This window comes from Carassius auratus, unplaced genomic scaffold (assembly GCF_003368295.1).
Source record: "Carassius auratus strain Wakin unplaced genomic scaffold, ASM336829v1 scaf_tig00023476, whole genome shotgun sequence".
Lineage (NCBI taxonomy): Eukaryota > Metazoa > Chordata > Actinopteri > Cypriniformes > Cyprinidae > Carassius > Carassius auratus.
The window spans coordinates 59,387-74,325 of NW_020525272.1; positions in this window are offsets into that span (position 1 = coordinate 59,387).

Below are 14,939 nucleotides of genomic sequence, written 5' to 3' on the forward strand. Positions count from 1 at the left end.
ATTTCCGATGTACATTTTCGATTTTTTTTATAAAAACACCCCAAATCTCAAGAAAAAATCATACCAAGCTTTACTATCGTAATTGCCGGTTTATTATTCGGATATTTCGTGTGTACAGAGGTTTTTCAGTGTTGTTTTGGCCAGATAACTACCAGGAAGTGTGCAGGAAGCATGTGACACGATGTGGCGGTGTCCGGTTATGACACTCTAAGATTGACATTGGGAAGGCCCAATCAGAGTCTGAGCCACACAGCACGAGCTGTGACTACTGCACGCACACACAGATCGCTGGGAGAGGCTGTTTATCATCAGATCGCGTAAATCCGTGGAAAATGAATAGAAATGACGATTCTGTCTGAAGAAATATGAAGTAAACATCAGTAAATATATCCATATATCTCCGCAGATATGCATCTTTTGTCTATAAATCCTTATTGACGCTGTTCAGTGAGTCTTTGTGAACACAAATAAACCACTGCTGACGTGACTGAATATGAGTGAGTGGTGAATTTCTATTCAAAATGTGGCATAATACGGATTTATTATTTTGCACTCCTGACATAAATCACTTAATGTCTGTCACTGCAACACCATTTTATCAAAATATTGGTCAAATATCGAAGCTAGAGTCTTTAAACTGTGTTCCTGTAGCTCAACTGGTAGAGCACTGCCTTAGCAAACAAGCAAGTGCAAGGTTGGGGGTTTGAATCCCCGGGAATACATGATATGTAAAAATTGATAGCCTGAATGCACTGTAAGTCGCTTTGGATAAAAGCGTCTGCTAAATGCATAAATTTAATTTTAATTTAAACTTTCAATTGATGCACAGTTTGTCCAGATCAAGTAAGACAGTGATGTTTAACATGCTGTGAAAGTGAAACAATAATAAACTGGGGCCGTCGGCGATGATTGCACATAAAGGGCTTAACTCCTCTTCGCGGACGCAATGAGTCAACGAAAGGTAAGAGCCGTATAATGGGTTTATCACGAGGAGGCACTCATGAGAGGTTCGTTAGCAGGCTCTCTACATGTTCTCTCCGTGATAGCCTATGGCTACTGTAAAAAAAAAAAAAAAAGAATCCGCGCTCTGGAGTGTATTTCTATAAGTCGCCTCGCATCTAACCCCCAACCTCTGTAATCACACTAGAGGCATGGCCCGATGTTCATTTTGTTGGATTTAATTCTGCCGCGGATACGCTTCAGGATTAGACCCAACGGAACGTAGTGACTTTTACACATGCGCTTTCCTTGCTTACGGATGCTGTAAGCTTTCCGTGCTTGGACGTTAATGCATGTGGGAACGCTGCAGGCAGAGGCTTGGAAACCACTACGTTTTATGGGCCGCAGGGTAGCACTTGCCTGGCATTTTCACTATGGGTGTTACGCACAATTCGTCATGGATACATCATTCAGTTCTTCTTTTGGCTTAGCATTGGCTCATAGAGTATTTCCGAAATGCATGCACGCAGGGTGGCCCTGTTGCAGCTCCAGGGCGTTGATGTATTGAATTGCCTGGCCGATTGGCTGGTGTTAAGCACAATCGCAGACTCAAGCACACTCTCATCGGGATCTTGTGCTGAATCATCTAAACAGCCTGGGCTTATGCACAAATTTCTAGATGAGTGTTTTAATTCCCTCTCAGCAGATAATCTTCTGGAATAAACTTGGACTCTCGCGCGATGACAGCAAAACTATCTCTAAAACTATCTTCACCCCGTTGTCTTCCGCATCGGACGATTTCGGTGACACGGAGGTGTGTTATGTCAATAAGACAATGGATGTCAACCGAATTCCTTCTAGCTGGAGTTCGGCTGGGGATTTGTGCTTCCTGAGAGACTGTCACGACGGATGCGTCTTTGACCGGTTGGGGAGCTGTTTGTCAAGGGCGCTGAGCTTGCTGAGTATAGACGGCGACACAACACAGTTGGCATATAAACAGGTTGGAATCACTGGCGTTTTTTCTAGCTCTCCAGTATTTCTCGAATCTGCTGATCGGCCATCATGTTCTACTCAGATCAGACAACATAGCGGTTGTGTCATATCTGTATCAACAAGGAGGATTACGCTCTCGCCCCTTGTGCAAGCTGGGCGAGAAATATTCCTCTTTGGTCTCAGAACAGATTTCTGTCGATCCGAGCGGTTCATGTCCCCGGACGTTTGATATTCGGAGTGGATTTGCTATCCAGACAGACTCTGGAGCAGGGGGAATGGAGGTTGCACCCCCAAACGGTGAGCCTTTTATAGCAAATATTTGGAGAAGCAAGAGTAGACTCATTCGCGTCGAGCATGACTACGCATTGCCCGCTGTGATTCTCCTTATGCCCTCCATCGCCCTTGGTGTTGGATGCTTTAGCTCACAATTGGCCCAGAACCAGCTTGTATGCTTTTTCCCCGATTCGTCTAATTCCAGCGGTGTTATCCAAAAGGATTCGGTGGACAGGTGGAGCAGCTGCTGCTGGTAGCTCCGTGGTGGCCCACACAGCCGTGGTTTGCGGACCTGGTCAGTCTGTTAGCGGGCTCTCCATGGAGATTCCCCTCAGACAGGACTTACTATCGCGAGCACAGGGAATGATTTGTCACTAAGGCCAGATCTATGGAAGCAGTGGGTGTGGCCTCTGAGCAGAGTGAGTTAATATGTCCCGGTCTTTCTGTTGAAACCACTGAGACTATAATGAATTCTAGGGCAGCTTCTACGAGACGCTTATATGCTTTAAAATGGAAACTGTTTACGACCTGGTGAGGATTTCTTAATTGGATCCGATGTACTGCCCAATGGCTTCGGTACTGGAGTTCCTTCAAGACCGTTTCTCTATGGAGTAACGCCAGCCACTCTCAAAGTTTACTTGGCAGCCATTTCAGCAAACCACGTATATGTGTATATATATATATATATATATATATATATATATATATATATATAGATGGTGCTTCAGTGGGCTGTCATCCGCTGGTCTCTCGTTTTATACAAGGTGCGCGACGGCTGAGGCCTTTCCGCCCTGTGCGAGTTCCTTCATGGGATTTATCCATTGTGTTGCAAGGTTTATCAGGGCATCTGTTTGAGCCCTTTGAAACTATACCAGATAAAATCCTGACTTAAAGACAGTTCTTCTTGTGGCTTTATCCTCCCTCAAGAGAGTTGGGGATTTACAGGCTTTTTCTGTTTCGCCCTCGTGCATGGATTTTGCACCAGGCTCTGTGAAAGTATTGCTGTGACCGAGACCTAATTAAGTCCCTAGGTCGCTTCGAACCCTTTTCACTTTCAACAAGTGGTCTCGGAGGCTTTACACCCTGCAGAGGAGGGGTCAGGAGATCTGAGTCTTGCCCTGTCAGAGCGCTGAAGACTTATGTTGATCGAACAGCTCCATGGCGTGAGTCCAACCAGCTTTGTCTGTTAGGACACAAAATAGAGGCCATGCTGTCACAAAGCAGCGCATGTCACATTGGCTGATGGACACTTTATCTTTAGCCTATGAGGCGCACGGACTCGCTTCGTCCTTAGGAGTTAGAGCTTTAACTCCTAAGTTAGAGTTAGAGAGAGTTATTCCACGAGAGCAGGGGCTTCATCACAAGCTTTCTTAGTGGTTCTTCTATATGATGTCTGTGCTGCGGCAGGATGTTCCTCACCGAGCACTTTTGTCAAGTTTTACAGTCTGGATGTGAGGATGGCTCCTGGCTCCCGGGTTCTGTCCGCTTGAGCAGATGCTTTCCTTGGATCCCAGCTATCAGGTACATCAGGCGTGATGGTATAGGGTTCCCATACCAGTGACATCACCGCAGCATCGAAGTGACCTATGAAAGGGAACATATCGGTTACGTATGTAACCACGGTTCCCTGAATAGGGAACCTTCCGTATCTTGATAGCATTTCTTCAGTTCATGAAATCTGAGTGAAATAGCGTGCGGCACTCTGGTATACGATGCATACGCATGCGTAGGGCGGTGCCAAGCGCTATTTGGCCAATAAGATTGGCGGGATGGTATAGGGGTTCAAACATTCGTCACACCTAGGGGTGTTCCCTTACCGGTGACGTCACCGCAGCATCTCGTTCCCTATTCAGGGAACCGTGGTTACATACGTAACCGAGATGTTTTATGTTTTACGTCAAAGTTGAGAAGCCTCCGGCATAACCAAGACCGAGGCCAAGTTACACTGGTTTGCTGCGTCCTTTGTTGGATTACAACTTTAAATGCAGGTACTGGTTTGGAGATTACTTGAATAATGTAACGTTAATGATACATATGAAAAACTACAAAATATACGAACACATATCAGTTAAAATGCTTACTGATATCTTACAAAGGTGCGATTTTACGTAGTTTATTGTCTTGACCATGGTGATCATATGTAGACATGTTTGCAACCCGTTTTTATAAAAAAAAGCGCATAGTATGAACAATGCTCTGTTTGATTTTAATATTCTGACAATAAATGTTGTTACTTTAATCAGAGGTGGACTGTAAGGAAGTACTTTAGTTAAGTTTACTCAAATATACAAATATAAAGTACTATGTTTTGTTTTTCTCACAGACAGCAGCACTATAAAACTATGGTATTTTACAACATGATGCATTGTTGTAGATTAAACTACCCAACAGTGTATCAGTAGGCAACTTTAAATTGAATAACATTGAACATATTTAGAAATTAAACAAATGATTTTTCAGAACAAAACTCAATCAATCAATCACCTTTATTTATATAGTGCTTTAAACAAAATACATTGCGCCAAAGCACTGAACAACATTCATTTGGAAAACAGTGTCTCAATAATGCAAAATGATAGTTAAAGGCAGTTCATCATTGAATTCATTGATGTCATCTCTGTTCAGTTGAAATAGTGTCTGTTTTAATTTGCAATCAAGTCAACGATATCGCTGTAGATGAAGTGACCCCAACTAAGCAAGCCAGAGGCGACAGCGGCAAGGAACCGAAACTCCATCGGTGACAGAATGGAGAAAAAAACCTTGGGAGAAACCAGGCTCAGTTGGGGGGCCAGTTCTCCTCTGACCAGACGAAACCAGTAGTTCAATTCCAGACAGCAGCAAAGTCAGATTGTGCAGAAGAATCATCTGTTTCCTGTGGTCTTCTCCTGGTGGTCCTCTGAGACAAGGTCTTTACAGGGGATCTGTATCTGGGGCTCTAGTTGTCCTGGTCTCCGCTGTCTTTCAGGGATGTAGAGGTCCTTTCTAGGTGCTGATCCACCATCTGGTCTGGATACGTACTGGATCCGGGTGACTGCAGTGACCCTCTGATCTGGACACAGACTCGATCTGGTGGCCACGGTGACCTCGGAACAAGAGAGAAACAGACAAATATTAGCGTAGATGCCATTCTTCTAATGATGTAGAAAGTACGGTGTTATGTGAAGTGTTCCGGTTCCAGTTTACCTAATTAATGCAGCCTAAAAATCCTTTAACGGATTTGGATATTAAAAGCATATTAGTATGTTATGTGTATGCCAGGTTAAAGAGATGGGTCTTTAATCTAGATTTAAACTGCAAGAGTGTGTCTGCCTCCCGAACAATGTTAGGTAGGTTATTCCAGAGTTTAGGCGCCAAATAGGAAAAGGATCTGCCGCCCGCAGTTGATTTTGATATTCTAGGTATTATCAAATTGCCTGAGTTTTGAGAACGTAGCGGACGTAGAGGAGTATAATGTAAAAGGAGCTCATTCAAATACTGAGGTGCTAAACCATTCAGGGCTTTATAAGTAATAAGCAATATTTTAAAATCTATACGATGTTTGATAGGGAGCCAGTGCAGTGTGGACAGGACCGGGCTAATATGGTCATACTTCCTGGTTCTAGTAAGAACTCTTGCTGCTGCATTTTGGACTAGCTGTAGTTTGTTTACCAAGCGTGCAGAACAACCACCCAATAAAGCATTACAGTAGTCTAACCTTGAAGTCATAAATGCATGGATTAATTAAAACTGTACATACCTTTACTGTTACTCTCAATATCTTAAGAAGAGAGCAGTTATTAGAGCAGTGGTCCCCAACCCCCGGGCCACGGACCGGTACCGGTGCGGCATTTGGTACCGGGCCGCACAAGAAAGAATAAATAACTTACATTAAAGCTGCAGTCGGTAACTTTTGGCGCTCGCGTCTGGCGGAAGAACATTGTAGCTGGAGCTACTTCTCTCTGTTTACATCTAGGTGTACCATAGAGATTAAAGATAAGTCAAAAACATGGTTTGGAAAATGGATTCATGATGTACTCTTTCATTATATATTATTCATGTTATGTTGGCGCGATGTTACGAGGACGCTGCTAATAAAGTTGCATATGAATACACAGTGGATTCATGTTTATTACTATATTTACAATATACCACAGTTTTATGCCAGTCGTATCATTTTATTTTGTTGTATTTATGCTTCACACCTTAATGCCCGGTCCGTGAAAATATTGTCTGACATTGAATAGGTCCTTGGTGCTAAAAAGGTTGGGGACCGCTGTATTAGAGTATGCAAGATAATACTTCTACTAAAAGGATCGTTCAGCGAAAAATGACAATTCAGGGATCCTCTGCTCACCCTTAAGTTATTCCAGGTTTGTAATTTTCCTTTTTGGGTTAAAGAGCCACACAGATGGGAAATCAAAAATTATCTGTATTACAGTGTATGATGTAGCTGTCCATCAGTGTAAACAATGTGCAAAGTAATTAAACCAAAAAGTAGATGATTTATAAAGTTATTGGCTTCTAAAGTAAGGAGTCGACTCTGAATCACTGAAACGAGTCGTTATAGATTTCAAATCTTTTGCCCATCTCTATGTACGTCACTAGGAGCACTTTGCATAATAATCTCCACCTACCGTCTTGAGAGAAACTGACCTCTGACCTGCCCCCCCCCCCCCCCCACACACACACAGACGCTCTGGTTGGTGTGAGAGCATCATGTCGAGGAGACGGTGTGTTTTTCATTTTAAAGGCAAGTTTGTTTTATTTTCACTGCCAAAGAATGAAGATCAGAAGAACCAATGGCTAAAATTCATTTTCACCACAATACCAGAGCAGTACAACAAAATTTCACTGATGACTGCTTTTCTAATCTCGGTGAGTACATGGCGGGATTTTCAAAGCGTTTGGCCATAAAAGAGGGTTCATTACCAACTTTATTTAGACCAACAAGTATCTCCGAATCACAACGCGAAGTATGATTATGAAGTTATGTGTTTTGTTTTCTCCCGAGCGTCTTATCAGTATGTGTGCTGTCTGCAGCCTTTGTCTGCGCTGATCTTCATTTACAAACACGTCATTAAAATGAAGTGTAACAAGTGCTGCTAACAGATATTCTGTGATAAAGTAATCCATATGAAAACAACGCGATGTCTGTTTTTCACGTCTCCCTTCATTATATCTAATGTGACCACGCCCCCGCGCTGAACGCGCTATTCAGATTCAAACTGAAGCGCGCGGCTTGAATACGGAACAACCAATTAAAACTGACTATGTTAGTTGACCAATCAGAACACAGTATGCTACTGAAAGGTGGGGTTTAAGGAAACTAAATCTTTTGAACAGCTTCGCGTGAACCGTTTGGGGATCTCTGAGAATTGAGGTAATTTTAAAATGATATTTTGACAAAATTACAATTTTTTTTTAACCTTGGATGGATTTAAACCTATTGTACAGGACTTATAAACAGTGATAGGAAGCTTAGAATTTTCATCTTACTGGCTCTTTAACTATCCCTTCAGCTAAGGTTTTAAACATGACTAGTAGATTTTAACCAATATGGTATTGGTAGTTATTAAAAGTAGTTTACTCAAGTATCTCAATATTTCTTCTACTAATTACATTGTCATGGAGCTAAACAATTTCTCTTTTCCTTCTTTCCCTAAATCAGACTGGACCCCTGTACTCCAGGATAAAGCTGAATGTGGCAGCGCTGGACAGGTGTTTAATGGTTTTGGCCCTGACAGAGCTGCTGGATCTTCTGAGAAGTGAACGCCAACAGTGATGGGTGCCACAGTCCAGACCCTGGTGTTTCTCTTCTGTCCACCAGTGGTACATCATAAAGATGGTCTCCAGAGTGTTTGATATGTGCCTCGTTACACTGTCACTGTATTATCCTCTGAGTCTCTGAAGAGGTGCTGACCATTCACCAAGAGATTCACCTCCTGAAGACCCCAGAACACATGGAGGCAGCACTGGGCTCAAACTAATGGTGTTTTTCTTAAACCTAAACTATGCTGTAAATGGTTGTATAAAGTACTTTAAATTATAGAGCAATTTGTTTTAATGGGTAAAAATATTGACAGGATGAAAAAATAAAAGAATGTTTTGAGAAAAAATGTATAAGCTGCATTAAACAAATTAACAACTTACATAAGTACTTCTTTTATTTACATGTGAATGTGCAAAAAAATAAAAATAATAATAATAATGTATACAACTTGCACCACAAAAATTAACTACAGAAATTAGGTTGTTTCATTGACAATATGATATTTTAAAAAGATACTGAAAAACCATGCCTGTTAACAACAACAGCACAATGAATTTCAGCAAAAAATTGTCTATTAACTTTGTATTAAGTCTTTCCCCAGCAGGCTCACTTTCTCCAGAATAGTACTAAAATAAGAAAATGGAAACACTTGTAAAAAAAAACACATAAACAAAGAGATCTTAACATTAGAAAATACAGTATTGTTCAAAATAATAGCAGTACAATGTGACTAACCAGAATAATCAAGGTTTTTCGTATATTTTTTATTGCTACGTGGCAAACAAGTTACCAGTAGGTTCAGTAGATTGTCAGAAAACAAACAAGACCCAGCATTCATGATATGCACGCTCTTAAGGCTGTGCAATTGGGCAATTAGTTGAAAGGGGTGTGTTCAAAAAAATAGCAGTGTCTACCTTTGACTGTACAAACTCAAAACTATTTTGTACAAACATTTTTTTTTCTGGGATTTAGCAATCCTGTGAATCACTAAACTAATATTTAGTTGTATGACCACAGTTTTTTAAAACTGCTTGACATCTGTGTGGCATGGAGTCAACCAACTTGTGGCACCTCTCAGCTGTTATTCCACTCCATGATTCTTTAACAACATTCCACAATTCATTCACATTTCTTGGTTTTGCTTCAGAAACAGCATTTTTGATATCACCCCACAAGTTCTCAATTGGATTAAGGTCTGGAGATTGGGCTGGCCACTCCATAACATTAATTTTGTTGGTTTGGAACCAAGACTTTGCCCGTTTACTAGTGTGTTTTGGGTCATTGTCTTGTTGAAACAACCATTTCAAGGGCATGTCCTCTTCAGCATAGGGCAACATGACCTCTTCAAGTATTTTAACATATGCAAACTGATCCATGATCAGTAGTAGTACTTATTATACTGCTTCTGTCATGATGATTTATGACTTTGATCTTTGACCTTTTGACAGGTTGAACTTCCGGTAACCTTATGATGGATGGGCGGGACAAATGAGTTCAAGGGTTAACCTATGACCTTTCCAAGCATCGATCATGTGGTTTTGACAGAAAGTTTTACCCTATTGACCTGTTAGTTCTAAATCATGGTTTTGACGGCTAGTTTAATCGGAAGATGAAAGACTCCCCACACATTGATCATGCGGTTTTGACAGAAAGTTTTACCCTATTGACCGTTAGTTTGTTTGAAGTCTGTGCCAGATAAATTGTTTGAAGTTTGTGTCAGTTAGCTTGTTTGAAGTTTGTGTCAGTTAGTTTGTTTGAACTCTGTGTCAGTTAGTTTGTTTGAAGTTTGTGTCAGTTAGTTTGTTTGAAGTCTGTGCCAGATAAATTGTTTGAAGTTTGTGTCAGTTAGCTTGTTTGAAGTCTGTGCCAGATAACTTGTTTGAAGTTTGTGTCAGTTAGGTTGTTTGAACTCTGTGTCAGTTAGTTTGTTTGAAGTTTATCACAGTTATACGGTTATGTGTGTGTGGTTATACGGCTTCTCCCCCTCCCATTACATTTATGAGCGGTGTATAAATGGGGTCGGTGTGTTCTACATTTATATATATATATATATATATATATAAAACATCCTATAATTTATATATATATAACAATTAAAGACTGAAAAACATTTCAGTTATATAATTTATATAATCTAAAACACTTTTTAATTATTTCACATTTATATATATATATAAAACATCATATAATTTATATAATCTAAAACACATTTTAGTTATTTAACATTTATATATAAAACATTATATAATTTATATAATCTAAAACACATTTTAATTATTTCACATTTATATATATAAAACATTATATAGTTTATATAATATCCATAATCTAAAAACAATTTAACTAAGGTTGAAAAAACATTCCGTTCTTTAAAAAAAAAAAAAGGTTATAAATTAAACCGTATAAAAAAATATACTGAAACCGACTGTTTCAGATAAAACAAGATCTTTTTTTTTCTTTTTCTTTTTTTTTTGAGAGCAGGAAAGAGATGTTTTCACACACCTTTGATCCTGACCCTCTGTTTCCCCACTGTCTGTGTTTGCACGCCACAGTGCACACTCGTCGGAATTTACTAACCAATCATAATATCTTCAAAGCCATTTTTAATTAAAACCAAACGTATCTCACGCGGGAGTACCATGTTTTTGACAGTTTTCTGACGGTTCACCTATGAATTACGGCTGGTGCGCGCCTAGCATCTCTTGTACCCCTTTCTCTCTCTCCCTCTCTCTCCCTCTAATGCCTGTGTACACACATTCGTCTCCAAGTCTTATTTTCTTCTTTTAATGAATATAAACACATTATACATTCACAAACAATATAAAACAAAACATTTACATTAGTTTTGTTCATCACTAAAAAATATACATTTTACCAGGATCGGGGAAAAAATATATAATTGAACAGAATGAAGAATATGGTCTATTGAGGAACCCGGACGTGTCATTGACACAATTCAGTTAAATTCATTTCACATTATTTGTTGCAAGACATTTTCTATATTATATTTAAAACCTTTTATATCCATCTTTATATCATATCTTTTTCAAAAAGCTGTTTAATTATTTATTTTAACCGTACACCTACAGTACCACCATACAATAAAATGCTGCATGCACGTACACTTTTAAGCGATCTGAATTATGACTAGCCTATAAATTTCATCATAAGCCACACGTACCTTGTTATATCACTATAATATCCACGGCGCTATACAAATTTGTATTCTGATAAACCATATAAACAAGCGGACATACGCGTGGACATATCAAGTTAAAAAGAGACTTATCTCTATTTTAAACAATAATAAATTATATATGATGGCATGTTACTAAACCGGAACATACATTTTAAACAAGTATTCATCGTTTTTATAAAACACATCGCAGTAACAGACATGTTACTAAACCAAAACAAATAATTTTATCATACATTTTTTTTTAATCATGTATTCAATCAGTACTTATACAACATATTCAAACACATTTTAAACATATTTTAAACAAAAACTAATCATAAACGCAGCCTTCTCAAAATTACAGACATGTACAATCATGCTGATCACATATTATGGGATATTCAGACTTTTAGCCACTAATACGTTTTAGGATAATGAAAAACACCAATGTCTGAGGGGTGTCAAAATATCTCCAGTCCCCAAAACCCACTCAGACTCCAGGGGTTAAAGAATATGAAAATAAATAATTATATAATGACATCGGGCTACTAAAGCAATTCATTAAACAAAAAAAGGTATTCAACATTTAAGATAATCAAACTTATAAAACACACCATACTCTTCTTTTTTTTAAGAGATAACTTATTTTAAATGTGATAGCATAGTATATATACAATAAACATTTCTGATGATACATATAAAAATTTATCCCTTACATTTTTAGACCGGTGAGAGATGTCCAAACATGAATGAAATATCCCCAAAATAAAATAATACGACTTAAAAAATAAAATAAAAATGATTAAATCATAAACAGAATCTCACAGGTCTTCGTAGTGAAATGTATGTGAGACCTGAGGGGCTGCTTCACACACACCCCGCGCAGGCGAGGGTGGAGTTCCAGAACGCATGATCTAAGTCAATGGTGTACATTATTTCAAAGCTAACATTAATGTAATGTTTTTTTAATAATCAGTACCCCCACTACATCTGATGTCCGTTGATTCTTAATTCATGATATATATTACCTAAAATATTTTATATTTTTATATAATATTATATAATAAAAAATTATTTATATCATATTATATCATATCATATGTATGATCATATTATATCAGATGCATCATGCATTAATCACTTTAGATTCTTTAAAGTTCTTATTTTTAGCACCATCTTCAAAGTTTTCATACCATCTCTCTCTCTCTCCCTCTCTCTCCCCCTCTCACACACACACACACACACACACACACACACACACACTCACTCACTCCCCCTCTCTCTCACACACACACACACACACACACACTCTCTCTCTCTCTCTCTCTCTCTCTCTCTCTCTCACACACACACACACACACACACACACAATGAAACATGAAGCCAAAGTCTTTCTGTATGTTTTTTAAAAATAAAACTTAAAATATTGATTTTGCTTTAAATCTATACTGAGGAGCTCGTTTGTTTGTCACAGTATAGACTGTGAAGTTTTTGATGAAGTTGTTTTATCTTTTAGAAGAAAGACCCTCGATGGTATTCAACCATTAAAGATGGTTCAGGAAAGACCCACGCGTCCTAGAGATGTAATTTATGTGCGTTGCTACGGTCGTAAACCTTTCACATATCCACGGTACTTTCAGACACAGAGCAGGAAAGACATTTGCAGGCCCTCTGCTTAGCCGTCCCAAAATACCTCCATTTAAAAGCAAAAATATTAAAATGACCGCCTGTACATCTAAAAGGCTGTAGTTCTATTTTTTATATATTTTGTATTAAAAGTACTATCCATATTATATTCCTTATTTAAAACAATATATTTAACCGACAGTATCCCCCCCAACGTGTGTTTTCCATCAGTTGTTTGCCCTTCAGCCTTATTACGTAGTGCTTTTCATTTAGCCTACTGTAAGATCCCTTTACAATAGTGTAATGAAAGTTAACTTTTCTTAAAAGTTTATAGTTGTATTTTACTATATCCCCATCCTTCTATCCTGTAGATTGTATGCGTACTGTAAAATAACAAATATACATCTTGCTTATAGTCAGTCAAATAATTACACCTACAATTTGAAACGTGTTTAAACACGTTGTGTGTCACTAAAGCAAGGCACACCGTCTATCGTCTTATTTTTTTTTAATAACGCGATGACCGGCATCGTCTCTTCATATAATTTATGCACCCGAGTGTTTTTCTCTCCAGAGAGGAAAACCCGTTCTCTTTGGATATGTTTGGCAGAAACATAATTTCTACATCAGAAATTTTTTTAAATGTACGACTGAACTTTTCTCATTCGACAGAAATACTATTTTCAAATTATTTACCCGGCCTATAACACTCGGTGTATATGTTCTTACCTAGAACAGAAAACATACGCTTTGACTATTTTGTAGGCATCGTGTAATGTTAAATGGTTTACTAAAAAAAAACAGTAATCACCAGCAGCTGTGATTTTTCAAAAAGAAAGAAATGTACGAGCTAAGGATGTTTCAACTATTATCATCATTTCCCTTTGACCCGGATAAAGCGGTAATTAATTTTCTATGCGAGTGAAACAATATACAGTTCTCATACTATTTGTGTAAATAGCTGTGCTAAAACATTTATGACTATTTAAGCACAGGCCAACAGATCATGTCAAGGGTGTTTCACATCTAAGAATCACAATGTTTTGTAAATGACATTTTTCTTACACCTCGAGATTTAGCCGTATCAAGATTTTGGACGGCCTTTCGTGTATTCGAGCGACCAAATCACTAAGAAAGAGAGTATAGCGAGAAAACTTACGTTTACAACGCATATAGAATTCAGAATACAATTGTTAAAGTATTTTTTTTTTGTTAAATGTTGATTTGTAAATGATATTTTTATTACTTCCGTTAGATTTAGTCATCGTGTTCGGATAGCCGATGACGCAAATCACATTTTGTTTTAAGAATCCTGTAAGTCCATGCCAACTCTCGCGCGGGAAAGAGAGCGGGGTGAGCGCATTCTATTCATTTAAGAAAAATTATTAAACATTTGACCAAACTTTTTTTTTTTTGTTGACAAAACATGACATGATGACATTAAAGAATGTTATCAGTTCCTACGGCCATCTTCTTCGATTCAAATAAAGCAACATCTCTAGTGTACGTGTGTATGTGCTAAACATCTTTGCTTCTCCACTTCTCCAGATTTGTTAGATGGGCTACCGTTGTAATACAAACACATTTGAGAACTACGACGTTCTCACTTTTGTAACGGTTAGAGAAAAATGCCGTACACACTTTTGCATTTCATAATTCAGTGATTTTAGCAGTAATGATCACATAAGACAAAAATTGTCAACGTGTGACTCGTAAACATGTATCATTTTTATTTATTCATTTATTTTTACCAGAGATAGTCGACCGATCTGTTGACACGTTGTTTTGCAGTTTTCACAGACTGCGGTCAAACATATGCTGCCTGTTCATAGAAATTTTACAGCATAACGGTCAAACAGACAAAAACATGAACCAAATAGAGTACAAGATGATTAAATGATTGTCAAGAGAGTGTTTAAACTGAGATTGTGATGCACTTTAGAGCTTTTTCTGGTCTACCTGTGTCACAATGACAAATAATAGCCACTACCTCGACTTTTAAAATGAGCCTTACCATCTTCTGTTATGACTCTTATACTTCATACAAACCCATCTACTACACTAAAGTTAGACATTAAAAGTCATGGATGTCATGGATGTGGTATTTTCATCGTATGCATCTCTAAACAGTACTTCAATAAATAAATCGCTGTCACGTCTAAATAACCCGCTCTTCTTTAA